The following is a 27,960-nucleotide window of genomic DNA, read 5'->3' as shown; positions in this document are numbered from 1 at the left end:
GCGAAGTGGAGGTACTACAAAAGGGTTCTTTTCTGTGTCCCAATCCCACTATTCATTATCTTTGGTACTACAGAATAGGGCTGAAGTTGACCTCTCTTTGAGAAGTCTGCTCATTTGTGCACCTGGTTTGGTGTGCTGCAGCTCTTTGAGTTCCCTGGTCATCTCTGATTCTCTTTGCAACTTCTTACTTTATTTGTAACATTTTCAACCCGAGCCTGACATTTTACCTCTTCGCTTCTCTTACCTCCCCTCCCCCCTTTCTTAAGCAGTCTTTGTCTGGCTTTGACATGAGTATGTCATGGGGAAATTTTAAAATATTTGGAGTTGGTCCAGTTGATTAAGTTTCATTCTGGTCTCTGACTGTCCAATGTAATGCTGGAAGCAGAGTGCGAGTCTTGCATATGGCATCACATTACTATATCTAATGGAAGCTAAGTACCTGACTTGATTTTTTTTTTTTTAAATAATTGGAGATATACCTATCTCCTAGAACTGGAAGGGACCTTGAAAGGTCATTGAGTCCAGCCCCCTGCCTTCACTAGCAGGACCAATTTTTGCCCCTGATCCCTAAGTGGCCCCCTCAAGAATTGAACTCACAACCCTGGGTTTAGCAGGCCAATGCTCAAGCCACTGAGCTACCCTCCCGCCCCCGTCTGCTTTATAAAGCAGTCTATTTAATCGTTTGATTACTAAATTACACTAATATATACAGCCTTTAAGAATAAGACTTGAGATTTTCAAAGCAGTCTGAGTGTTTAGGTACATCTTTATCAAATTTTAAAATTAACGGAATTGGCACTATATTTGCTCTTTTCCAGTCATCTGGAATCTCTCCTGTCTTCCATGACTTTTCAAAGATAATATCTAATGAAATGTTAGGATGACATGTATACAGTAGTTTAATTTCTTGGATTTCCAGCTCACGTTAATTTTCTTCATAATGGGTACTCAGTTTTATCTGCTGTGTTTCAGCTTGTAGGCCAGTTACAAGGACTCCGCTTTCACATACTCAAATATTTGCACTTTGGGATGCAACTTTTCACATATCCCAAAAAAATAAAAAAAGAAAGATCAAAATCCTTTCAATCACTTGAGTTCAGTGAGGGTGAAGTGCAGAGGAGGGAGGAATTAATACTAAGCATGCAACAAGATTTGAAAAATAGTGTGGGTGGAGTCCCCATTGAGACTAGAGTTTTGACTTAGCCCTGGTCTACACACAGCCCCGGGGTCGAACTAGGGTACGCGAATTCAGCTACGTGAATAACGTAGCTGAATTCGAACTACCCTAGTTCGAATGACTTACCCGTCCAGACGCCGCGGAAGCGAACTCCGCGGCTCCAAGGTCGACTCCGCCAACTCCTCCTGCCGCGGTGGAGTACCGGAGTCGACCGCGGCGCTTCCGGAGTTTGAACTATCGCGTCTAGATCAGACGCGATAGTTCGAACTCCGAGAAGTCGAACTCGCTGCGTCGACCCGCGCGGTAAGTATAAACGTACCCTTAGATTGGAGGGAAAAATGGGTTTATTTTAAGGAAGTTATGAGCCCTTGAACATCATGTACTCACTTAAGGGTGTTGATCATGAGGCATGCATTGCATTTGCAGTTGGGAATGTGTGGACTTTTAAGAGTTGGCTGTCATCTTGGGCCATGGTTTTGCTTCTGCACTTAAACCAACATGGTACTAGCATAGGAGCAATTAGGGTGAAAGAGAGGTTGGCTCAGATATACTGCTCAGTCAGTGAGGTGTATATACTTTAAATTAAAATTAAAGAACAGTGTGACAATGCTGCTTTAAAATGCTTTTTGGTTAATTTGGTAAAGGATGTTGAGCGTTGTACGTCCGAGTTAGCATGAATGTAGCTCGGGTTTGTAGTGACATGTCAAAACTTCATTACCATTTGTCCAACTCAGTGTAATAGGACTGGAAGGGACCTCAAGAGGTCATCCAATCCAGTCCCCTGCACTCCTGACAGGACTAAGTATTATCTAGACCATTCCTGAGAGGTGTTTGTCTAACTCAGGGGGTAGGCAACCTATGGCATGTGTGCCAAAGGCGGCACGCAAGCTGATTTTCAGTGGCACTCACACTGCCCTGGTCCTGGCCACTGGTCCGGTGGGCTCTGCATTTTAATTTAATTTTTAATGAAGCTTCTTAAACATTTTAAAAAGCTTATTTACTTTACATACAACAATAGTTTAGTTATATATTATAGACTTATAAAAAGAGACCTTCTTAAAATGTTAAAATGTATTACTGGCATGCGAAACCTTGAATTAGAGTGAATAAATGAAGACTTGGCACACCACTTCTGAAAGGCTGCCAACCCCAGTCTAACTTGCTCTTAAAAATCTCCAATGATGGAGATTCCACAACTTCCCCAGGCAATTTATTCTAGTGCTTAACCACCCTGACAGGAAGTTTTTCCTAATATCCAACCTAAACCTCCCTTTGCTACAATTTAAGCCCATTGCTTCTTGTCCTATGCTCAGAATTCTTCTCCCTCCTCCCTGTAACAACCTTTTATGTATTTGAAAACTGTTATGTCCCCTTTCAGGCTAGTCTTTTCCCTCATAGGTCATGTTTTCTAGACCTTTAATCATTTTTGTTGCTCTTCTCTGGACTTTCTCCAATTTGTCCACATCTTTTCTGAAATGTGGCTCCCAGAACTGGACACACTACTCCAGTTGAGGCCTGATCAGCGCGGAGTAGAGCGGAAGAATTAATTTTGTGTCTTGCTTCCTGCTCAGACCTCCCAGAATGATGTTCACTTTTTTTTTTTTTTTTTTTTTTTTTTGCAACAGTGTTACACCCTTGATTCATAGTTAGCTTGTGGTCCACTATGACCCCCCAGATCCCTTTCTGCAGTACTCCTTCCTAGGCAGTCATTTCCCATTTTGTATGTGTGCACCTGATTGTTCCTTCCTAAGTGGGGTACTTTGCATTTGTCTTTACTGAATTTCATCCTATTTACTTCAGACCATTTCAGACCAGATCATTTGAATTTTAATCATATCCTCCAAAGCACTTGCAACCACTCACAGCTTGGTATCATCTGCAAACTTTACAAGTGTACTTTGTATGCCATTATCTAAATCATTGATGAAGATATTTAACAGAACTGGACCCAGAACTGATCCCTGTGGGACCCTACCTGTTATGTCCTTCCAGCATAGGGTGACCAGATGTCCCGATTTTATAGGGACAGTCCCGATTTTTGGGTCTTTTTTTTATATAGGCTCCTATTACCCCCCACCCTCTGTCCCGATTTTTCACATCTGCTCTCTGGTCAGCCTATTCCAGCATGACTGTGATCCACTGATGATTACTCTCTGGGAATGGTTTTTCAACCAGTTTTGCACCCACCTTATAGTAGCTCCATTTAGGTTGTATTTCCCTAGTTTGTTTATGAGAAGGTCATGTGAGACCATATCAAAAGCATTGCTAAAGTCAAGATCTACCACGTTTATCACTCCCCCCACATCTACAAGGCTTGTTACACTGTCAAAGAAAGCTAACAGGTTGGTTCGACATGATTTGTTCTAAACAAATCCATGCTGACTGTTACTTATCACTTTATCTTCTAGATGTTTTGAAAATTGATTTCTTAATTATTTGCTCCATTATCTTTTCGAGTACAGAAGTGAAGCTGACTGGTCTGTAATTCCCCGGATTGTCCTTATTTCCCTTTTTATAGATGGGCATTATATTTGCCCTTTTCCAGGCTTCTGGAATCACTCCCGTTTTCCATGACATTTCAGAGTTAATCGCTAAAGGCTCATATCTCCTCCATCAGCTCCTTGAGTACTAGGATGCATTTCATCAGGCCCTGGTGACTTGAAGACATCTGATTTGTCTAAGTAATTTTTAACTTGTTCTATTCCTATTTTAGCCTCTGATCCTACCTCATTTTCATTGACATTCACTGTGTTAGATGTCCAATCACCACCAACCTTCTTGGTGAAAACTGAAATAAAGAAGTCATTAAGCACCTCTGCCATTTCCACCTTTTCTGTTGTTATTCCCCCCACCCTGATTGAGTAACAGGCCTACCCTGTCCTTGATCTTCCTCTTGCTTCTCATGTATTTGTAGAATGTTTCCTTGTTACCCTTTAGGTCTCTAGCTAGTTTGATCTTGTTTTGTGCCTTGGCCTTTCTAATTTTGTCCCTACATACTTGTGTTATTTGTTTATATTCATCCTTTGTAACTTGCCCTAGTTTCCACTTTTTGTAGGACTCTTTTTTTTATTTTTTAGATCATTGAAGATCTCCTGGTTAAGCCAGGGTGGTCTCTTGCCATACTTCCTATCTTTCCTATGCAGTGGGATAGTTTGCTTGTGCCCTTAATAATGTCTCTTTGAAAAACTGCTAACTGTCTATTGTTTTTCCTCTTACACTTGCTTCCCATGGGATCTTACCTATCAACTCCCTGAGTTTGCAAAAGTCTGGCGCCTTGAAATCCATTGTCTTTATTTTGCTATTCTCCCTCCTACCATTCCTTAGAATCTTGAACTATCATTTCATGATCACTTTCACCCAAGCTGCCTTCCACTTTCAAATTCTCAACCAGTTCGTCCCTATTTGTCAGAATCAAATCTAGAACAGCCTCTCCCCTGGTAGCTTTCTCCACCTTCTGAAATAAAAAAAAGTCTCCCAATACATTCCAAGAACTTGTTGAATAATCTATGCCCTCCTGTGTTATTTTCCCAATAGATGTCTGAGTAGTTGAAATCCCCCATCACCACCAAGTCTTATGCTTTGGATGATTTAGTTAGTTGTTTAAAAAAGCCTCATCCACCTCTTCTTCCTGGTTAGGTGGTCTGTAGTAGACCCCTGCCATGACATCACTCATTTTTTTACCCCTTTTATCCTTACCCAGAGACTTTCAACAAGTCTGTCTCCTATTTCCATCTCAATGTCAGTGCAAGTGTATACATTTTTACTATATAAGTCTGTCCTTCCTGAGCAAGCTGTACTCTTGTATACCGGTATTGCGTATTACCCACCATGTCTCTGTGATGCCAACTATGTCAGTTGATTATATTTACTAGCATTTTGAGTTCTTCCTGCTTATTCCCCATACTTCTCGCATTAGTATACAGACAGCTAAGATACTGATTTGATTTGCTCTCCCATCCCTCTGTTCTGGCTTGTCTCTCCTTTACTCCTGCTATAACAACCCATGCTCCCCCCAAATTCCAACCCTTCTCCCAGGTCTCCATGTTTTTGACTTACCTGTGGGCTTTGGTCACCTGCCCCCTTCAAACCAATTTAAAGGCCTCCTCGCTATGTTAGCCAGTCTGTATCCAGACATTAATTGATGGTCTTAGACTTATTTCCTCCCCACACACGAGACAACTGTCTGCATCACAAAACCCTAGTTAAAATTGATTAATGGCAACCTCAGTGGCAATTTCAGCGGAGAGGCCATGGATTTAAATATTCTTGAAGACTGAAATGCCTTCTCATCCTCAAAGATAGGGAACTCTGCGCTGGTGCTGATTCTGCTGTACCTGCTCTGTTACTAGAGGAATTCAGTTTCAGTGCACTGTCCATCCAGTGCTTTTCAGTAGTTACTAAAATTACCTTGAACACATGTTTAGAGATTGGTTGATTAGCTGAGCTTTAGTATTGTAGATTGCCCCTGAATCATAATAAAGGAAAGCATTATAGTCAGCGTAAATGGCTGAATGGCTCTAACATCTTGTTGTCTCTGTTCTTTACCACAGAAAACCAGGCAGTGGTTTTCAGAAACTCTGATGTTTAGTATGTGATACAGCATGGCCAGAGGGCAGCAGGAGAGTGTTAGCAGGGAGCCTTATTCCCTGCAAGGGGAGGAAGGTTTGCTATAGATTGCTATAGAGCACCTGAAGCCAATTAGAGCACCTGAAGCCAATTAGAGTACCAGCAGTGAGTCACATGATATAAACCCCTGCTTCAGGTCAGACAGTGTGGGTTGTTGGAGCAGGAAGGTTTGGTTGGAGCAGAGAGTGGTTTGAAGGAGTTGAAGCAGAGAACAGTTTTGAAGAGAGACAAAAGGAAAGTTTAGAAGAGTGCTGCGGTGGGCTGAGAAGTCCAAAAACCCTAGGTAAGGGGCACCTGGCTTGTGTAGAAGGAAGGCAAGAAGCCCCTCCACAAGCTGAAGGGCAGGAGAGGGAAGTAACCCTGGGGAAGGAACCACCAGTACAAGTGGATCACCACTAACCTCAGGGCCCCTGGGTTGGGACCTGGAGAAGAGGGCGGGCCCAGGTCCCTCCCTCTCCACTCCACTCCTCAAGGACAGTAGTGTGGGTAATTAAAAATACGGGTTCAGAGGCAAGCAATGGCGCCCGGAACCTTCCCCAAAGAAGAGAAAGTGCGAGACCCAGCATAACAGTACCAGCAATTTGCCACAAGTACTTTAACCTAAGTGAAATGTTTTGAGTTTTATGTGTACCATTCCATCCCTCTTTCAGTTATCACCAGCTTCTCTGGGTGATTAAATTAACACTTTTTGTCTTTCTTGGTAACTTAAGTTGCTTCTCTCCATCTAGCTTCAGCTTTTTATTGAGCAGCAATTTTCTCATGCCTAAACTTACCAGACTTTTATACAATAAATTACACTGTGGTACATTCTTTGGTGCTTACAATAGCAGTTACTTCTCTGAATAGCCTGCATGTGATCTCTTAATTTCATGTACATCTGGATTGTATATGTTAATACTGTCCTATTTATTCAGTGCCCGAACAAGTCAGCATATTCATTCAGAATAAATGAAAGAATAAAATAATAGACCCCATCCCCCCACTCCAGCCACCAGCTCGCTTCGGCTGCCAGGTCCATGTGGGTCTCCTGCAGGAAAATAACCGAGTACCCCCTTTCCCGAAGGAAGGAGAGCACCTGGCTCCTGCGGAGACCCAACCTACAGCCGCGGGTGTTCAAAGTGGCAAAGACAGACGGCGACATAAAGAGGGCTGGGGAGGATCCTCGCGGTCTGGGGTGCTAGCGGCACCCATTGGATCCCGCAGCAAACCGTGACCAACCCTGAAAGCCAGCAGGGCGTCACGGAAGCTGCGGGTCTGCTGGTAAGCCGCAGCATCCCACTTCCTGGTCCCTTTGCCCTCCCCCATAATGGCCCTCACGGTCTGGAGAACGAGATGGAAATTGCCCCAGCGCTGAAGAGCGAGATGCACTCTGTTCATGGAGCCTTGAGTGCCCTCCAAGAAAGAGCGCGTCTCGCTCCTCTGCGCAACGGGGACCGGGGTCACGGACCCCGGGGCGTCTCCCAATTGGACCCCCCTGCCAGCCCCGTGGCCTATAGAGACGGGCACGCAGGGACCAATGCCCCTCCGCGGCGCCCGTCCGTCCAGCACCGCGCCACCTGACGCAACGCTCGGCCCCAAAGACAATGGCAGAGGGAGAACTGCAGCCCCAGATGGGCCGGAAGAAGGAAAAACAAAAACCGCCTCCTGAGGGCCCGTATAAAAGGAAAATGAGGCAACCTCGGGGGCGGCAGCAACAGAAGGAGGGAGGGAAAAGAGGTCAAGGACAGGAACTAGGGCTGGAACAGGGACAGGACACAGATCTAGGGTGGGAGCAGGGTCGGGGCAGGGAACGGGGACAAAAATCTAGGGCCTGAGCGGCAGAGCCACCGGAACATGGTGCCCCTTGACCTGACATGGCAGTTAAAGGGACAGCAAAGGAGTGGGGTGCCTCCACAGCGCTAGGCTCAGGTGCCCCACTAAACGAGGCATCCACAGTTACAACGCTGAGGAGAGGCAAAAACTGCGGTCCCATCTCATGGGGCAGGGCACCCATGGGCTCAGAGCCTGGCTGCTCAGCGTTGGCCGCCGCCACAATGGGCATGGCGGCATCAGCCAGATTACCAGTCGCGGCCAGGCACGTGGTCAGGGCCGGGGGCATTGCAGAGGCCAAAACAGGGGCAGCCACCTGAGACGGAGGGAGGAGGGGAAGTAGGGGCGCCAGATAACAATCATCCGTACCGAGGCCCTCCAACAGGGAGGCCTCCACTCCCTCAGTGGTTGGGGTCAAGCCCAGGGCCTCGATCTCAGCGAAAATAGAGGCAAAGTCCCCTCCCGCCGCTACAGATTCCCCCTTGACAGCGGCTGGGGCAGTAGCCATTGCGGCGCCGACAGGGGGCACAGATGGCAATGGGGCAGTAGGGGCACTGTCTGGAACCCCCTCAGGGAGGGAGTCCATAGGAGAGATGGTACTACCCGCCTCCGCAACTGCAGCGACCTCGTCCGACTCCGAACAATGAACGTCAGCAGGGAAGGCAACGGAACACCCAGCACCAGCGACCCCCTTCATAGTTTTACAAGGGGTCCCTTCCCACTCGCCAACGAGGGAGGGGTGCTGGGCCCGTGCTCCTCGCTTGCGGCATCTCCCCCCCACAAGCTCCCAGCTCCCCGAACTGGGGGGCTGGCCAGCTTGGTCAGGGCCAGGGAGCGAGGGCAATGACGGGAGGGCAAGGGAAGACAAGGGCTGGACAACAGGGAAAGGAACAAACTCCCACTGAGGCAAGTCCCACTCAAGTCCTACTACTGGCCCTGCCACCCTCTCCTCCTCTCCTCCGCCGCTAACAGCTGCTATCATTAGGGTCCCTGGGCTGGAACCCGGAGTAGAGGGCGGGCCCGGGTTCCCCCCTTCCTCCCCGCAAGATCTACAGAGATCCCTTTGAGAGGGGAAACGGACTTTGGTCTAGGCAGGCGACCAAACGGTGCCTATGGAGCTCTAAGGAACAACAGAGACTGTGAGTATTCCACCTTCACACCTCCCATACTGGCCTGTGATGAAAATAGCTCAATAAGCTGTAAGCTTTGCCGCCATACGGGGAAAGGGAGGTCATATTGAGGGCCTTAGTGGGCTTCTGAGGCCACTGAATCCGCTAGGAAGCGTGGGACCCACCAATACAGACTTGGAGCTTTGTCACAATATGTAAAACTATATTACTGCATACACCAGTCCCAACAACTGAGTTATGATGCTGTAACTCCTTTGGGGGTTCTCCATACATCATAAAACACAGGAGTAAAGCTCAAGTCTTTCTCCATCCCCCACTCTGCAGGAGAAACTATATCTTTTAAATGAAGTGTCCTGTTTTTTTTTATATACTATATAGATCTAACTCCTAGATGGTACCCAGCCAGACAAAAATACAGGCTATTTCACAGTCAATTTTCCTCTTAACTGACAACTGTGATATCACAGGTTATACTACTGACTTTCTGTGCAAACAATGAGTAGATCCAGTGACCAAAAAATCTTATTTCTTTTGTTGGGCAGTGATACCCTGAAAATGTTCAGATTCAAATATGAAGTTCAGAAACCTTCCACTTGGAAATGTTTGTTCTATGGAAGAACATTATAAAGCATCTCATTAGATAAAATAAATATCCCAATATGCAGCCTGGGAACAGGACTATAAACATGGACATTTTCTATCAAGTAAGGAGCCAGCCTGTCCTGTCATCCCTAAAAAAGGGAGCTACATTCTTAAGTGATGTAAACTATTCTCTTGTTACTTAGCGGACTGTATTCACTTTGTTTCTGCAGCACATCTGCAGTGAGAGTGCAACTGAAGTGGAAGATGTATTGGGCTGATTAAACAATTGAGAAAATATAAATAACACTGTAAATTTCATAGCCATTAACTAAAGCAGCAAAGGGAGAGATTAATTATGAAACAATGGCAAATATATAATCTTGTCTCTTAAAAAGCCAGTTCTAGAGGATTGGTTTTTTTTAAAGCTTCACCTGGCCTGCAAGGAGAATTCCATTTAATGACCCTGAGTTCCTAAACAATACACTTCTTCCCTGGGGGAGAGGAGTAAATTTAAGATTCCAGGCAAGCCTGAGATACATATCCATAGTCCAAGAGTTAAATTGTAGCTAGCCCTTACAACTTTAAAGCAGTTATTTATCAGAAACTGCATTTGGGAGTCTTCACAGCATAGTAATAGCATAAAAGCATCTTAGTTAAGCTTTACCTGATTATTTGTTGTGCAGCCAAGAGGTTACAATACTGTACATTACTTTTCTATAGTGCGTGTACTTCTTTAAGCATTGCAGTACCTCAGTGAGAGGTAATTAATATCCATTTTACTGAATGGGAAACCAAGTCCCACAAGTTTAGTGACTTGTCCAAAGTCAGACTGAGTCACCAGCAGAGCTTGAAAAGAAACTAGGCCTCCTAATGTAACCATTAGACCAAACTCATCTCAAGGTCACTGATGATAGTATCTCTCCCTGCTTTCTCATCCCAACTGAGGGTTCTGTTCATACCATAAGCCAGAATTCAGTAGCAGTGGTTATTTTGTTTCTTCTGTAGATGTAAAGACCCGGTTTCCAACAGAAGTGGAATCTCTTTCCATAATCCACTGTAAAATGATACTGAACCATAATGGCACCTAGAACACATTTCTCCCAACAAACTGTCATCACCTTCCTCAGAGGCTCAGTCTCCCCATAGCAGAAGCAAGGATTTCAGAGGGTTTTTTTTTTTCTCCATACATAGCTCTGTAAGGCTGCCTGGGGAAAGTCTGATCTGGAGGGAAAGGGTTCAGAAAGCATAAAAATCTCAGAAACAGAAATTTGAGGAAGTAGGTCATTGTGTTTTATGTAGAAGTAAACTATCAGAACTGGATCTGGATGAGCTTGGAACTACCCCCGCTTGCCTCAGACCAGTGGGAAAGCCTCCAAGCATAACAGCCTTGGTAAGTCTGCATTGAATTTTAAGGGGAAAAAGGAAATTATGAAACTTCATCTTTGGAAAGTCCACAATCTCTGCCAAAAGGTTCTTTCCTTCCCCACCTGGATGTAGTACAGCAACACAATTATGCTGTCAGTGCTTAATCTCTGGATGTGGGAGTTGGGATTTCCCAGTCTCAAGGCCCTTTCCAGCAAAGGCACTCAACCCACGAGTACAACCAGGAAATTGTAATGGAGAAATGTAGATCTTTACTGGCAACCTTGGTGAAAAGATTACAGTCAAGTTGCACACCCTTGATGTGCAGTAACCATGCTGAGGTAGTAGAGGAAAGCAGGTCATATTGTTATCTGCATTTATCAAGAGGATAGCAATTTGTAACTGGTTCCATAAAACACCAACAGTTGAGCTTTGCTAAACATGGGAAATGAGTCAAATTAATTATGGATCCTCAAACATTATAGTGTATCTGTACAATATATTATATAGCTATATATGGATTATGGCATTTAAGAACGGTAGAAACCTGAGCCTGGTTGGAATGAAAAAGAGCACTGTTTATGTAAGATCAAATTTGCTAGGAACTCCCATTTTGCCAACTGATATGTTCATGCATGAATGCACAGATTTGTTGAATTAGTAATAGATTTGTAAATAGAATTATTCTTACATACAGATTAGCTTCCTGCTTGGGCTCGGTGCATAATGCAATTTTCTAGATAAACCATCTAAAAATGCATATAATATATATATAAAAAAGGAAGGGTCACGTGCTCCTGGCTTATGCGACCCCTTTGTGCTTTAACTTGCCAGCTGAGAATTCTTCCACTGTGTAGAAAGAAAGATAGCCCTCTACTGTTATAGATCTAGCATTAGTTGGCTACTACACCACTCTTTCTTTGCTGGGCCATGATCAGGGGCAGGAATCAGTGCAGTTGGAGTGCAAGTCCTAGCTCCCAGATAACTTTGTGGTCTCTTACCACCTGGTGTAATTTAGAGAAGCTGCTAGAATCAGGGAACTGTTATGAGGTGATAGCTGTGTACTGCAGTCCAGGGTGTGAGCCAACATGTATTAGGTATGTGGAATTAATTATGTATACTTCATACCATGTGTGGATATCGCTTTGGGTATAGACGACTTTGGAATTTATATTTAAAACAATGCCTGGAAAAGGGAATGTAGTGAGCAACGACTCACCAGTGCAGCGCATCCTGCTGGTTGTCTTGGGAATTAGCTCTTGTCCAGCCCAGAACGCCCTCTGCAGGCCTGTGTCTCGCCTGCCTTAGGCCCCCATGTCCTCCTGGACCCCGGTGCCCCTTTCCCTGGGGTTCTGCCCACTGCAGTACACACACACACTGGGTCTCCCCTCCTAGGGGAACTCCCAACCCTCTAAACCCACTTTGCCACAGTGACTACTGCCAGTCCCATCTGGTCCCCATTCACTGGGACAGACTGCAGCCTGTAATGGCCACTCATCATTGACAAAGAGTCAGGACCTGCTGCCTTTGCCTATTCCCAGCACCTCTGTAGCCCCAGTACCTGTTTTGGCCCTTTTTAGCAAGGCCCACAGCCTGGGGATTTACCAGGCTAGAGCTCCCCAGCTCCTCCTGCCTTTCCCCAGCCCTGCTCCATTCCCCATACCCTGAGCTCCCAGGCAGCCCGGTCCTTCTCCCTCCAAGGCTGGAGAGAGAGTCCTTTAGCTCCTGGTCCACAGCCCTCTTATTAGGGCCAGCTGGGTCCTAACTGACCAGGCTACAGCTGTGGCTGCTTCCCCAATCAGCCTAGCTTGGTTGCTTTCAATTCCTGCTCTCCAGGAGTGGGGCAGCTGCCCCACTACAGGGAGTGAACCAATTTTTGATATTTTTAGATTTCAAAATAGTTTAAACATGGTATCAAAATACTTCTTGGGTGCTGTCACAGTTCCCGGGTTGGTTGTACCTTTTGACCCCGCTCAGTATCTCTTCATGGGGACCACTTTCAGATGACAGTCTCACCATCTGCACTTGGAGGAAAATCCCACAATTCACTCCACTTTATAGACTGGATTTCCAGGTGACAGAACTCCAGTTTACCAACCATATTTTCTCAGTGGGTCCAACTGGTTTGGACCCTGGTATAGACTTCCCTGTAGGAACTCTGATCAGTATGAAAATTCAGCAACACTGAGTATTTATTTATTTATTGATCCAAAGGAACATAGCAATCAGAGAGAAAAGGGGTTAAAACAACAAAAAGCCCTACACACACGTTCACGTTACCTAAAGTTTAGCATTTTGCCTTAGAATTAGATATAAAACCCAAATATGGGTTGCCTGCAGATGCTGCCTCTTCCCTATGTCTTTCTCAGCAGTCTTTTTTTTTTATATATATATATATATCCATTTCAAAGTTCCTTTGTCTGCCTTGGGACCTTTGAACCTGGTCAAATGGATTTATGCATGCTACTGGGGAATGAGAGGTAGACTTCCAGAAGTTGGGTCAACATATTGGCAATTAAGCACTGGTGACTGAGTTAACTCAACCTGTTATCGGCTTTCCTACAGACCTGCTGAGCCACCTAGGGACTGAGTTAACCCTTAGTACGCCATGAAGCTGCCACTCAATCATCATCAAACAGTGGGTCTCTCAATAGTCATCATCATACAGATATCTCCCATGTTCTTTCATCATGCCTTTTCTTTCCTGAAAATTTGCCCCCAACAAAGTTATGGTAAGTGGCATTTCAAATATTGTGATTTGATTTTCACTAAGTTCTAAGCAGAGTATGAGTGTGAAAATTTTGAAGCAAGTCTCTCATTTTAAAGTCCATTAACTCTAAAGAGTTGGAGTGTTAGTAGGAAGAGCATAGGACACACTGTAAAATCACTACAGTAGATGCTAGTTAATGCTCAGCCACATAGGACACTTCAGAAAAATGTTTGTTTGTTTTTTCCATTTTTTTTAATGCTCAATACTGCTATGGAATGTGACTGTAAATACAGTGACAGCTTCTGAGTTGCACAACTGTCCTTTAAATCCTGACTCTTCTTTAAGTTCTTTGAGAGCTCATTTTGCTGGGAGGAATATGCAGGCTGCGAACAATATATTTTCATCATGGATTGGTGAATCAGTATAGATTAAAACAAGAACTGACCTCAATCAACCCTAAACCTTTTTTCCAGGTTTGTAAAAACTTATTTTTTTCTGCGTGCCTCTGAAGTGATTGTCAAACTATATTAAAAGCAGATGCATTTGATTATAAACATCTGTTTACAAGGCATGTTTACTGATATTCACGATGCATCTTTTCATTCAGGCTTTGAAATGTAGAAAAAGTGTTTAGTAACTTTTGTATATTAGGGATGTGTTTGTGTCTTTGTAAATACATCCTGTGGGCACTGGCTCTTCACCTAAGAAATGAGTCACGTCAGGGAGATTCGGCCAGTAAATAAACTTTTTATGTGCACTGTTCCAAATAAAGTGCACCATAGCTAACACAGCGTTTCACAAGAGCTGGCAACCTATACACATTCATGTTGTAAGGCTAGTTGTAATAGTCATCTGGTGACTCCCTATATGATAACTTTAAGAAAAAGGAAAAACTGGTAGAACTATATTTGTACTATGATGACCTTCATATGAGAATGACAAAGCCCTTTACAAACATGAAGACTTGCACAACCCTGGGAGGGAGGTAAGAGCTATATTGTTCTTATTTTACAGATGAAGAAACTGAAGCAAAGATTAATTGACTAGCCTAAAGTAATAAAGCACACCAGTGGTAGAATAAGGGCTTGTCTATAGAGTTAGTGCATGTTAAGCAGGGGTGTAACTCTACAATTCTCTAGCCCAGTGGGTCTCAACCTTTCCAGACTACTGTACCCCTTTCAAGAGTCTGATTTGTCTTGTGTACCCCCAACTTTCACTTCACTTAAAAATACAAAAAAGTGGCATAACACACTATTACTGAAAAATTGCTTATGTTCTTATTTTTACCATATAATTCTAAAATAAATCAATTGGGATATAAATATTGTACTTAGATTTCAGTGTACAGTGTATATAGAACAGTATAAACAAGTCGTATGAAATTTTAGTTTGTACTGGCTTCGCTAGTGTTTTTTATGTAGCCTGTTGTAAAACTAGGCAAATATCTAGATGAGTTGATGTACCCCCTGGAGGACCTTTGCATTACCCCTATGGGTATATGTACCCCTGGTTGAGAACCACTGCTTTAGGCTACCATGCAGTAAGTCAAAGGCTCACATAGCCAGTTCGTGCTTGGCAGGCTAGAGCACTGCAGATTTACATCCCAGTTTGTCATGCTAGTAGAGCATTGTCCAGGAATAAATCTGGATCTGGGACGTGTGCACATGTTTTGTACATGTATCACATTTCTCAAGTATTGGTAAAGTGGACCATCTTAGCTTTGTGTGGTTTAGATGACGTGTTTTTAACAAGCTCAGGAGCCTCATAAACACATGTGAATGATGTTCATTTAGAATAACGGAGTTGTATCCCGTTAGAGCACAATGTGTAACCAACTTTACTCTTGCTTCATAGAGTTATAGAGTTTAAGGCCAGAAAGCACCACTAGATCATCTAGTCTGACCTCCTGTATATCACAGACCATCTATACCACCAAGCTCCCACACACTTAAACCCAACAACTGAAATGAGACCAAAATATTACAGCCCACAAGAGACTAGATTACTGTGTGCCACAGACAGAGAATAGGGGGGGACTAGAGTGCATCAATGTCTGAGGTTCCTGCCACGGCAGGTAAATGAGTAAGTGAGATGTACCCAGATAGTGTTTGCAGTGTCCTGCACCCACACACTGCAGAGGAAGGTGAAAACCCCCAAATTCAATGTCAAGGTCGTGTTTTATATGGTTTATTTTTGAGGTTCATTATTTTACACACAATACTAATAATGAAGAAACAAAGAAAAAACCGATGAGTCCCATTTGAAAGTCAATGGAATTTAGGCTCCTAAGTCACTGTGAAAATTTGATCCTGGAACTGAATGAATAATAAAATAAAAATTCCGCTAATACTGATTCACTGCTAAACAAATGTAAATTAAACCATTTTTGCTACCCTTTCATACCCACTTTCTCAGGACATTAGTTGTTGAACTTTATTAGCATAAATAACTGTCAAAGTAAAGTAAATCCGGTTATTCATGTAAGAATATCGGTGACATCGTAGCAAAAATTTCTAAAGCCTCCCCAATCCATTGATAACTTTGAGCCCTCACCAGCTGATCTCCCAGTGATCTGCCACACACATCCATCCATCCATCCATCCATCTCCTCGGTGGTTGTCCCCTACTACGATGACTCTCCATCATTCCTTCCACAATAACTTTCTCAAGGTTTTTTCCACCTCTATGCCTAATGTGACCAAAGTACTCAAGGTTTGCATCAGGTGTTTTCCAGCATCAGAATCTGTTTCTCTCCAGTAATATTTCTAACACAGCAAGTAGTCTTTTTTTTCCCATCTAGGAGATGCACAGGAGTCTTTGCCAGAACCACGTTTCAGAAACTTCAGCATCATTAACTTCATACAGTTCTAATCCATAAATTGCCACGGAAAGGCTTTTCATGAGTCTCACCTTCATACATTTCAAGATGCCATGTTTTTTTCATGCCTTTTTAAGGGAGGCGCAATAGCTTAGTGAGCCATCCCTAGTCTTTTCGCAATTTCTTTATCCAACCAGAAGGCTGTTTCATATATTATTGCAGATAGTTAAATTCACTTATTGCCTCTACAGCTTGTCCATTAATTTTGAGGTCTGCTTGCATCTTGTTTTTGGTAGTTGTGTCAGTGTACATGCATTTTATTTTCATTGCATTCAGGAATACTCCATAGTCCTTATTAACAGTTTTTGCAGGCTCCAACATTTGTTGCATTGTATTGGTGGTTGTAGTAAAGAGCATCATATTATCAGCATATCTGAAGTTGGTAAAGAGGTCTATCTCTAGCCCAGTGGTTCCCAAACATTAACAACCTGCGAACCCCTTTCACTAAAATTTCAAGTCTCGTGAACCCCCTCCTAAAAAAGAATATTTCCATGGATTTTCTCCCTTACCTCAGCATAAATTATAAAAGCAGTGATCTTGGCAATATAAAATTTGTTTTTATGACATGCTTATTACGCACTATTAATTATTATTTATCATTACAGTATTTTTATTACATTATGAAAACAACAACATTCTTCCAAGATCTCACTTTTGTAGCTTGTATCACTTTTGATTAAGCCTGTTATAAGACAAGGCTCCTATCAGAGGCGCTAGTAGAAAAAAGGGGTGCAGGGGCAAAGCCCCTGTGCACCCCGGGGCCTGGGGGGCCCATGGGGGGGAAAAGGGGAGGGTCCCGTGGGGGGGCAGACCAACGCAAGGGCAACACGTGACCCTTGTTGCTCCCCCCCGTCCCCCCCCCGGCACCTCTGGCTCCTGTGTTTCATCAAGGAATATCAGATGTGAAACATCATGAAGGTATTTAAGAAGCCAACTCAGAATTCCGCCTACACAAGCATCCAGGTCTCGAGCAGTCCGGGCAAACAATGATGTTACAACAAAGCTTAAACTTGTTCTTCATAATAATTTAAAAACAACACTAGCAGCCTATTTAATTTTAAAAACAGAAAAAAAAATCCTCCTCCCTTTCTATTTTGTAAAAGGAGTCTTGAAGTGTAAATCTCTCCAGTGTGATAGATACGCTTGCTGTGATCTGCCTGGCTCTTGGAAGTCCCCAAGGTTCCGGACTGCTGGTCCCGTGCTGCCCGGCGTCCCTATGGACAGCTCTGTCCGCCATTAGGGATTTTTCCCCCGAGAACCCCCTGTACCTGTTTGGGAGCCACTGCTCTAGCCATTGCCAGCTTGCTATTGTAACATAAGATACTGGAGACTTTAAGTAACAGTAAACACTTTTATTTAACTTGTTGCTGAGGACTGTACAGACAGGTGTTGCTGGCTTGCCTACCTAGCTCTAAGTGCTGTAGCAACATGCTTCTGCTGATATGGCTCACTGTGAAATGATTTCCCCCTCATACGGCAGTATGGGTAAATTTGGTTCCTACTCCAGAGTTCCTAGTATCATTATAGTGTCCACCAATGGAGATCCAGGTTCCTTCCCTTTTATCAAAACCTTGCAAGGCTTGTCTCAATAAATTGTATGTATACATTAGAGCAGGGGTTCTCAACTTTTTTCTCTCTGAGGCCCCCCTCGACATGCTATAAAAACTCCAGAGCCCAGCGGGGGTGGAGGGGAGCCTCCATGCAGAGGCCCTGGGCATAAGCATAGTTTGACTTCTATTTTGGGGGGCAGGGGCCAGCGGGGCTCAAGCCAGCTCCGCATTGCAGGGTCCAGGGAGGGAGCACCACCTCCACCCCCTGGCTGATCTCAGCAGGCTGCCTAGCCTGTCTGGGTTGTGGGGTGGGAGTGGAGGGTGCACAGACAAAACTTATAACTCAAAGGTGAGGGACTTAGCTCAAAAAAATTGAAAATAGCTTAGGGTGCAGGGAGGGGGTAGTTCAGCGTGCAGGGAGAGAGGTATTAGGGGCTGTGTGCTGGGAGGGTTCCCCTGTGGTCCCTGTTCGCAGAGGGGTCTGCCAACCACTGAGCTGGGTCTCCCCACCTGGAGGACTCTTACCAACTGCCTCTGCAGGAGCAAAGGGGATTGGGAGCTGAAGAGCAGCTTCAACCAGGGGCAGGAGAGGAGAGAACGCTGCCACTGCCTGCTCCATGGCACCAGCCAGAACAGCAGCTGTCCTGCACTGCTGGGCTCTGACTTCCCACCTCTGACATGGCCCCAGGGTGGGGAGAGGAGATAGGGATGGTGGTGTGGAGCTGCTCCTGAGACTGTTGTGCTGTTGCACAGCAGTTTGGGGGGGGGCAATGCCCTCCATGTCCCCAGCTGTGCACAGTAGGCTCAGGGCTTTTGTCCCACAGGGAGCACCAGTGCTTGGGGCTCTGGGATTCAGCCCAGCGCCTCCCAGCTTCAGCTCTGCAGGGGGTGCCGGGGATCGGGGCTTCAGCCCTGCGGGGGGGGGGGGGCAGAAATCAGGGCTTCAGCCCCACGGGGGGGCCCAGAGGGGAGTGCTGGGGCTCCCCACGGGGCCGCGGACGTCTGGTTGAGAACCACTGCATTAGAGGCTTGGGAACAAAATACACCCTTGTCTCACATCCTGCTCAGTGGAAAACCACTCACTGTCACCTACTGTCAATCACACCATGGTCTTTGTTGGTAGAGACTTGGGATGAGTTCAGTGAGATGCTTTGGAATCCCCATGTCTGCCAGTATTCTCCAAAGACAGTCCTGTTGGACAGTTTGAAATGCTTTTGAATTGTCAGTGAAGCTTGTGATCAATGGGTGCTTTTACTCTACCTTTTTCAGTGATGTGAGGGATATTTGCTATTTCATCACCTGTGCCTCAGTACTCTCTGCAACCAGCTTGTTGTGTTACTGCACTCGGTTATGTCTCCCTTCTTTACTAAGGGCAGAAGAATTCTCTTTGTCCAGTCCTCTGGCCAATTTCTAGTCATCCATCCATACATCGTTATGATTTTTCCACATAAGATCAATACTGCATTATGGAAAGAAAATTTTAATTCTGACCATTCAAGTTTTCTGCTAAAAGCAACTTTGGGTTGTATTTTAGAGTGTACTATTTTGAAATTGACATTTGCTATGAAACTAACCAAAAGTCATCCAAAACCCAAACACAAAGGATACTTTTGACTTAAGTAACTGATTCATGCAACCTGATACTGAAATTCATACACTGATATTCATAGCTAAGGCTATGAGTCTGTCACGGATTCCGTGACTTTCTGTGACCTCCGTGACTTTTGCAGTGGCTGGTGCTGGTTCAGGGGCTGCCCCTGGGCCAACAGCAGCAGTTTGAGTGTGTGGGAGGGGGCTTAGGGCTAGGGGCACAGGGGTTGGGTGTGCGGGGGGGCATTTACCTTGGGGTGGGCGGTTCCCACTGGCATGGTCCTGCAACTCCTAGGCGGCAGAGGGGCCGGGGGAGCTCCGCGCCGTGCGCTGCCTGAGCCCACAGGCCCTGCCCCTGCAGCTCCCATTGGTGTGGTTCCCGGCCAGTGGGATCTGTGGCAGCCGGCGCTTGTTCCCCCCGCGCCCCCCGGCCGCCTAGAAGCTGCAGGGACTTGGAGCTAGGTAGGGAGCCCTGCTAGCCCCCCACTCAGCACCTGTGCTGCCCCCGGACAGCCCCTCCAGAGCACCCGCAGCCCCGCTGACCACATTTTAGTCACAGATATTTTTGGTAAAAGTAATGGACAGGTTACAGGCTGTGAATTTTTGTTTACTGCCAATGCATGACCTGTCCATGACTTTTACTAAAGATACCCGTGACTAAAACGTAGCCTTATTCATAACAAATACTGTGCTTGCTATTAACATTGGGCCAGTGATCATGAACAATGTAGTGAACAACTTCAGATACAAAAATTATTGAATTCCATAAGCTCTGCATCATTTGATTATTTATTATAAATCAGGGCTTTGGAGCGGAGCAGATCCGGAGCAGTGGAGCTGCAGGTTTTTGCCTGGAGCTGGAGCTGGAGTGGAGCCAGAGCACAGCTCCAAAGCCCTGTTATAAATTAGCTCAGCTCTACTAAACACTTGTTTTAGGACTATCCATGTTGGATAACTAAAATGATACTGACGTGTACAGTTGTCGCTGTTTGCTACAACTCATAAAACTTATGCATTTTGGAAAGTTTGGAACAATAAAATAACTAAAATGGTCTAAACATTTTTTTTAGTTAATTACACACCATAGTATACTACATTGCCCACATGTGGCAGAATCAGTTGTGGAAATAGACTTGCTGTAAATATTCATTAGGGCATTGGGCATAGCACAGAGTTCATAGGCTTACTCTAAATTAGAAGGTCTTCAGGTATAGTTGGCAATTCCATTTTACTGCATTTTTAGAGATAATCCTGCAAGATGCTGAGCATGCTCAATTCCCCCAAGATCAATAGCAGGAGAGAGTGCTCAGCCTCTTTGTGGGATCAGGCCCTTGCTAGCTATATAATCTCAGTGAACATTAAATATTCTTTTTATTAAGATGAAATATTTATAACCCCACTAGTCAAGTTTTCCCTCGTTGGTACTGATTGGTTCGACTCATGTGGTGTCACACCCTCGCTGTTCAGTGATTATGTGTGATTTTCGTCAGGACTCCACAGCTTAATCCAACTGGCATGTCTCCAAAAGCAAATTACAATTCCCCAGATGTGTTCTCTCCCCTATCTCCCCACCCGCTTCAGCAGTGCTAAATACCAAGCTGTATATGACCTGGAAACTTTTCCCTTTAAAAAAAAATTCCAACTTGTCAAGTTCTGTTTGTGTGCCCTTCTCCCATCTTGGCCCTGAAAAGAAATGAAAAAGACTTCACAAACTTCCATACCTTTCCTCCCCCATTGCTTTTGCCCAGGTTTGTATTTCTTTTGAAGCCATACACAATGTGTACAGCTGTGTGGACTTTGCTGGTGAAGAGAGCTACAAGCTGTTATGAAAGTAGTCATGGGCAATTTAAATGTCTCCAAAGAGATTAGGGAGCTACTTTTGCCTGGCCAGCTCATCAAAAAAGGGTGAGGTTTATAATTGACCCTTGATCCTAATGTCAACCTTTTAAAAGTCTTTTCCCATTCATAGAGTGGTTTTCGTGATTAATTTGAAAATATCCTTACAGTTCCCCTGTATAAATAACAAGATAATGAGAATAAAGGTACACGGCAAAAATGTTTATGTAAATATATATATTTTTAAATTGCAGTAGAAAGTTATTTAATTAACCTCACAACAGGGTCTGCAATCCACAAATTGCCAGAGAACCTGAAAGTGAGACTAATTAGAAACTATTAAAAGTGAAACTGACTAGTCTAGTTTCATTGTCAGAACTAGAGCTGGTCATATACTAGAGGGGAAGGAAGGACTCCGGAATACTTAATGAGTGTTAGGTCTTTGGTTCAATTGAACCATATTCAGTGCCTTTAATATTCATACTCTGTGTGAAGCTCCAAAACTGATCTGAGTGATTTGATTGAATGTGTTTCAGCCGCTCAAGTATATGGGTGTGCTATAAACATACAGCTAAGGGTAGCATAAAATCCCTCTTTACTCTGTAAAGGGTTAATTCCTCTTTTACCTGTAAATGGTTAAGAAGCTCCAATAACCTTACCAAAAGGACCAATAAGGTGAGAAGATACTTTTAAATCTGTGGGGGAAAGGTTTTTTGTCTGGGTCTCACGGAGTCAACAAGGAACCAGGGCAGGGAAAATACATCTCCCTAAGCCATATCTAAACCAAGCATCTAATATTGCAGAAATAGTAAGTAATAGCAAAGAAATGCATTAGGTTATCTTTTGTTTTAGCTTGTAAATTTTCCCTGTGCTAAGAGGGAGGTTTATCCCGGTTTTTGGAACTTTAAAGTTTTGCCTAGAGGGAAATCCTCTGTGTTTTTTTTAAATCTTTTGTTATTCTGTAAAGTACTTACCATCCTGATTTTTACAGAGGTGATTCTTTTACCTTTTCTTTAATTAAAATTCTTCTTTTAAGAACCTGATTGATTTTTTTTAATTGTTCTTAAGATCCAAGGGTTTGGGTCTGTGTTCACCTGTACCAATTGGTGAGGATATTATTCTCAAGCCTTCCCCAGGAAAGGGGATGCAGGGCTTGGGGGAATATTTTGGGGGAATAGGACTCCAAGTGGTCCCTTCCCTGATCCTTTGTCTAAATTACTTGGTGGTGGCAGCATACTGTTCAAGGCAAGGTGAAATTTGTGCCTTGGAAAAGTGTTTAACCTAAGCTGGTAAAAATAAGCTTAGGAAGTATTTCATGCAGGTCCCCACATTTGTACTCCAGAGTGGGGAAGGAACCCTACAGGGTGATTGATATTGTATCTCCAAAAAACAACATGAAAATCTTCATGTAATAAGTCAGACTGACATTTATTTGCTTGTGCTAATCTTAAAATATTTTTGAATACTGAATAGATACCCAAAAGATAGGGCTAGTTCACATAGCCTTCACTTAGCCAAAATTTGTTGTTTGTATTAAGCAAATATGATGCAACCAACCCTAGTCCAAACTAAGAAATGTGAAAAACAGCATGCATAGTGGAAAATAATAGAATTTAAATACACCTTTTGGTTATAATAATCAACGAACAGAAGTGAGGCAATTTAGTTTAATAATGTGATTTTTTTAACCTGCCAGTGTCCCTTTACCACGTTCTCCAGAAATTAAGAAAAAATAGATAAATTTACAACTCAGTTTGAAATGACATTGAAATAACTTAATTTCCCATCAGATATTTATGGTGTTTGACCAACATCACTTTCCTTTTTAAAAACCACATAGCAATTCAGTTATTTACAGTGTAAGCTTTCTCTACTGATCATATTTTTCTTTTTTAGTCCTTTAGGAACATGTGCTGTCACTATGTTGTGTGAACAGAGGAGAATCGTTCTGTAGATGCAACCTGGGGAGGGATGGCTCCACCTCCACCTTAGGTTGTGTAGTACCCCTTAAGGCAGGGGAGGGCAAACTTTTTGACCCGAGGGCCACATCGGGTTTTGGAAATTGTATGGAGGGCCAGTTAGGGGAGGTGGTCATGGCCCAGACCCCACCCTTATATGCCTCCCAGGACTCCTGCCCCATCCAACCCCCCCATTCCCTGATTCATAGATTTTTTTCATAGACTCTAGGACTGGAAGGGACCTCGCGAGGTCATCGAGTCCAGTCCCCTGCCCTCATGGCCCCCCCAGGACCCCAGCTCATCCACCTGCCCCAGCTCCTTGTTCCCTGACACCCCACCCCTGGAACCTATGCCCCTGATTGCCCCTCGCCACCCCCTCCAACCCCCCCCCTCATTCCTGACTGCTCCCCCGGGACCCCTGCTCTCATTCAACCACCTGCTCCCCACCCCCTGCCCACCCCCCTGAACTCCCCTGCCCTCTATCCAACCCCCCCCACTCCCTGCCCCCTTACCGTGCTGAATGGAGCACCAGTAGCTGGTGGCTCTACAGCTGCGCTGCCTGGCTGGAGCACCAGGTCAGGCCCCGGCTCTGCAGCTGCACTGCCCCAGGAGCTCACAGCGCCACCGCCCAGAGCATTGCACCAGTGACAGGGTGAGCTGAGGCTGCGGGGGAAGGGGAACAGCATGGGAGGGGCCAGGGGCGAACCTCCCAGCCCAGGAGCTCAGGGGCCGGGCGGGAGGGTCCTGTGGGCCATAGTTTGCCCACCTCTGCTTTAAGGGAACAATGATGATCCTGGCAGCATTTTACAGGACAGTGTTTTCCCAAAGTATGATGCTTATTGCTCTGCCAACCCTTTCCCTGGGTGGGAGAGTAGTAAAGGGGATCCCAGAGTGCACAGATGACCTCTTAATTGTCCTCCAGGGCATCAGGTTTCATTTTAAAATGTTTGGGGGAAAACTGCTATGGAGGCTGTTCTGTCCAGGGGTGTCAGGAACTGTGGCCAGGCAGCAGTGTAGAGAAACAGGGTTCTTCGCTTCCATCATATTGCAAGGATCTGTGGATGAAATTTCTGTTATCTTCCGTTGGTGCAAATATTACTTCGCCTTCATGTAACCATGGGCAACAGAAAAACTCAAAGGAAACTCTCTAGTTACTTCTCCTTTCTGTGGGAATAATTCACATAGGGGAAAAGTATAGTAGTCTTTTTTTAATTTTAGACTGTTTAGTTTCACAGCTAAGAGTGAGCTGGAATCTATTGCATTTTGTGGACAAGCAGAATTGCTTACTAAATTCCAATCAATTACACTTATATAAAGCCTTGTTGAAGGCAATGGGATTTCACTGGTATCCGTGATTGAATTATATGACGGCTAAGGGGACTGCACAGGTGTCTACAATACAGGCCATGTCTACAATACACTGTTTTGTTGATATAAGGAGCTTACATCAACCTTGCTGTGGAGATGTACACACTGCCATGCTCCTCCCACCGATTTAACTCTCCTGCTATGCCAACATAATAAAACCAACTTGATGAGAGGGGTAGCACTTAGGGTGATGAAATTAGAGTGACACAGTGTCCGTGTAGACACTGTGTTGCTTACGTAGCCCTAAGTGGTCTCCAGGAGGTGTCCCTCAATGCCCATTGCGACTGTTGGAACGCCACTGCCCTGCTGCCAGGTACACAGGCATACACCCTCCCCCTATAAAGCCCTGGGAAATTTTGAAATTCCTCTTCCTGTTTGCTCGGTGTGGACATCTCACATAGCATCTTCCCAGCTGACTATGCTGGCTCCCTGCAGCAAATGTGCTCCTGTCTAGAATACACTGGAGTTGATGGATCTGCTGGGTCTGTGGGGAGAGGAGGCTGTGCAGTCACAACTCCGCTCCAGCCACAGGAACTTCAATACCTATGAGCAGATTGTTGGCATGGAGGGAAAGGGGCTGATAGGAGCATGCGGCAGAGCCGTGCAAAGATCAAGAAGCTGAGGTAGGCATATCAGAAGGCAAGGCAGGCCAGTCTGGTGCATTGCCAAAGACACGCTGCTTTTACAAGGAGCTGCTCGCCATCCTTTATGGCAATCCCACCCGTGGATACTTTGGGGTGTTGGGGTTGGAGACAGTGGCCAATGGAGTGAACCCTGAGGACGACTTGGTGGATGAGAAAGTGGAGTTTGGGAGGATGGGGGACAGGAAACAGGGACGTTTGGTGGCATGGCGAGCTCTTTTTAACTCCGGAGGGGTCTAGCCAGTCCCAGCACTCCAGCTGTGGTGTGCTTGATGCAGGAGAGGGAACCTTCGGTAAGTACTCATTGTGCTTTGATACTTCAGGGACACTTGAGCTAGGGATCTGCTTTTTTTCAGTCAGGGTAGAAGAGGGATTGAAATAACTTACACAGCCAAAGTTTGTATCTACTTCTCATTCCACTGTGCAGCTAGGCAGAAGGGGCCCTCTGGAAAAAATTTTTTATGCAAACTCGAATGTCTCAGGAATCCTCCATAGAGATCTCTAGGAAACTTTCCTGGTGCTACTCTGCAATCCTCTGCTGAAGGTTTCTTGGGAAGGCTGCCTTGTTTCTTCCCACATGGTAGGAAACTTTGCCTTGCCAATTGGCAATTATTTCTGTAGGCACCAGAGCAGCATTCAGACGAGCAGCATATGGACCCGATCTGCAGCCAAACGCGTGCAGGAGCTGTATCCCTTGTTACACTCAGGAGCGAGATATCAGGTTCTGTTACCCCCACCTGTGGAAAATGGTGCCAATATTCAGATCATGGCCCTAGGCACTTGTGAAACCCCTCTGAAACCCCACTATCCCCCTTTGTCCCATCTTGCCCTACTCCCTTCACCATGCCTGAGGCTCCCACTGTGCTACGTGCCTGCCAAGTGAAAATGAGAAAGTGGTGTTTCCACTTGTTTGGATCAAGGCTGTGAGTGGACTCCCAATAGTGCCCTCTGTCTATAGTTTCTTTAGCTTCTTCAGATATGCCCTTGAAGATCTCCTCCTGCACACCTGCTGAGCAGCCCTTTCTGATGAGATGAAACAGGAGGAGTAAAGAAGACATGACTCGGGCTTGGCTGAAATCCTCCGATACTTCAGATTGTGAGCGGAGAGCATGGAGAGAGGCTGTCAATCAGAAACTGTGAGTGGATAGCCAGGATAGGAAACAGGCAGTTGCACAGCTGCTCGAGGACCAAACAGACATGCTGAGGTCCCTGATTGAACAGCAGGCAGAACACATCCATGCTCTTCTCCCCTTTTCAGTCCACACCGAACTGCCTTCCATGTTCCTCCCCTATTCCTTCTATGTTCCCCGGGCTACTGCATTACCCCATGCACTCAACCCCAAGGGACATGTTTCATGATGACAGCTGGACATACACCTACTGTGAGAGCCTCATTTGAAAATCTGCTCTTAATTTTCATGTTCCTTGCAGAACATAGAAATGTTTGCATTGCTGTTGAATAAAAATGTTCTTATCGAAAGAGAAATGTGTCTCCTACATGGGGTGGACCAAAGCTAATGCAATTCAAGACAAAGAAGGGAATAATCTTACAGAAGACTGGGACATCATCAATAGATGGATAAACTACTGCTCTGATCTATACAACCACCAGACAAATGGAGAGCCTAGTATCTTAGCCCAGATTCAACAGAGGATGACTTTCCAATACTATGTGAAGAAGTGGAGACAGCTGTGAAATCACTCAAGAATGGAAAGGCTACAGGTATTGATAATATCCCAGCTGAACTGATGAAATTCGGAGGAGAAATAATAATGTACTCACCAAGATCTGCAACAAGATTTGTCAGACTGGTGAGTGACCCTCCAAAGAAAGGCAACCTGCAATTGTGTCAGATTTACCAGACCATAAGCTTAATTAGCTATCCCAGCAAAGTGATGTTGAAAGTCATATTAAACAGATTGAAGCCACAAGCAGACAATCATTTCTTCAGCATAGGCTGGCTTTCGTGCTGGAAGAAGTACCATAGAACAGATTTTCAACCTTCATGTTTATGTGAGAGGTACTTAAAACACCAGCAGGACATCTACCACGTCTTTGTTGACTTCAAGAAGGCATTTGACAGTATGGCACGAAGCTCTCTGGGCAGCTATGAAGAAGTGCAATGTTGATGATAAGCTTATTCTTACCATTAAAGAACTGTATGCCAAGGCCAGCGTACAGTTCTCATCAAGGCACAATAGGAGAGTGTTTCGCACCACTGTTGGCCGCCTTCTTTCACCCACACACCCACATCTACTTGGAACGCATAATGACCAATGCCCTAGAAGATCACATATGCACAGTCAGCATTGGGGGCGAACAATCTCAAAGCTTCGGTTCACTGATGACATTGATGGCCTGGCGGGCAGCAAAGATGAACTTGCTAACCCTTGTGAAACAATTGGATGAAACCTCCGCAAAATATGGAATGGAAATCAGTGCAGAGAAAACCAAGCCGATGACAAACAAACATGATGGGATCAGTTCACATATCACTGTCAGTGGACAAGAGCTGGAGACGGTGAAACAGTTCAAGTATTTGGGGGCAGTCACTACTGATGAAGGATCCAAGGCAGAAATTCGGGCAAGAACTGCTCAAACAACAGCAGCAGTGGCAAAGCTAAAGCCAATTTGGAGGAATAAGAACATCTCCCTGGAGTCCAAACTGAAACTGCTGCACATATTGGCCATCTCAATTTTTCTGTGTGTGAGAGACATGGACCCTTACGGCAGACTTGAATG

General features: G+C 44.9%; 1 protein-coding gene across 1 annotated transcript in view; it reads left to right on the top strand.

Moving 5' to 3' along the window:
• The window catches only part of LOC123361683 (ABI family member 3 binding protein), a 409,913-nt gene that overhangs the window by 46,205 nt on the left and 335,748 nt on the right, over positions 1–27,960 (top strand). The gene's annotated exons all lie outside the window — the stretch shown is intronic.

This window comes from Mauremys mutica, chromosome 1 (genome assembly GCF_020497125.1).
Source record: "Mauremys mutica isolate MM-2020 ecotype Southern chromosome 1, ASM2049712v1, whole genome shotgun sequence".
NCBI lineage: Eukaryota > Metazoa > Chordata > Testudines > Geoemydidae > Mauremys > Mauremys mutica.
This window is presented reverse-complemented; position numbering and strand designations above follow the sequence as displayed.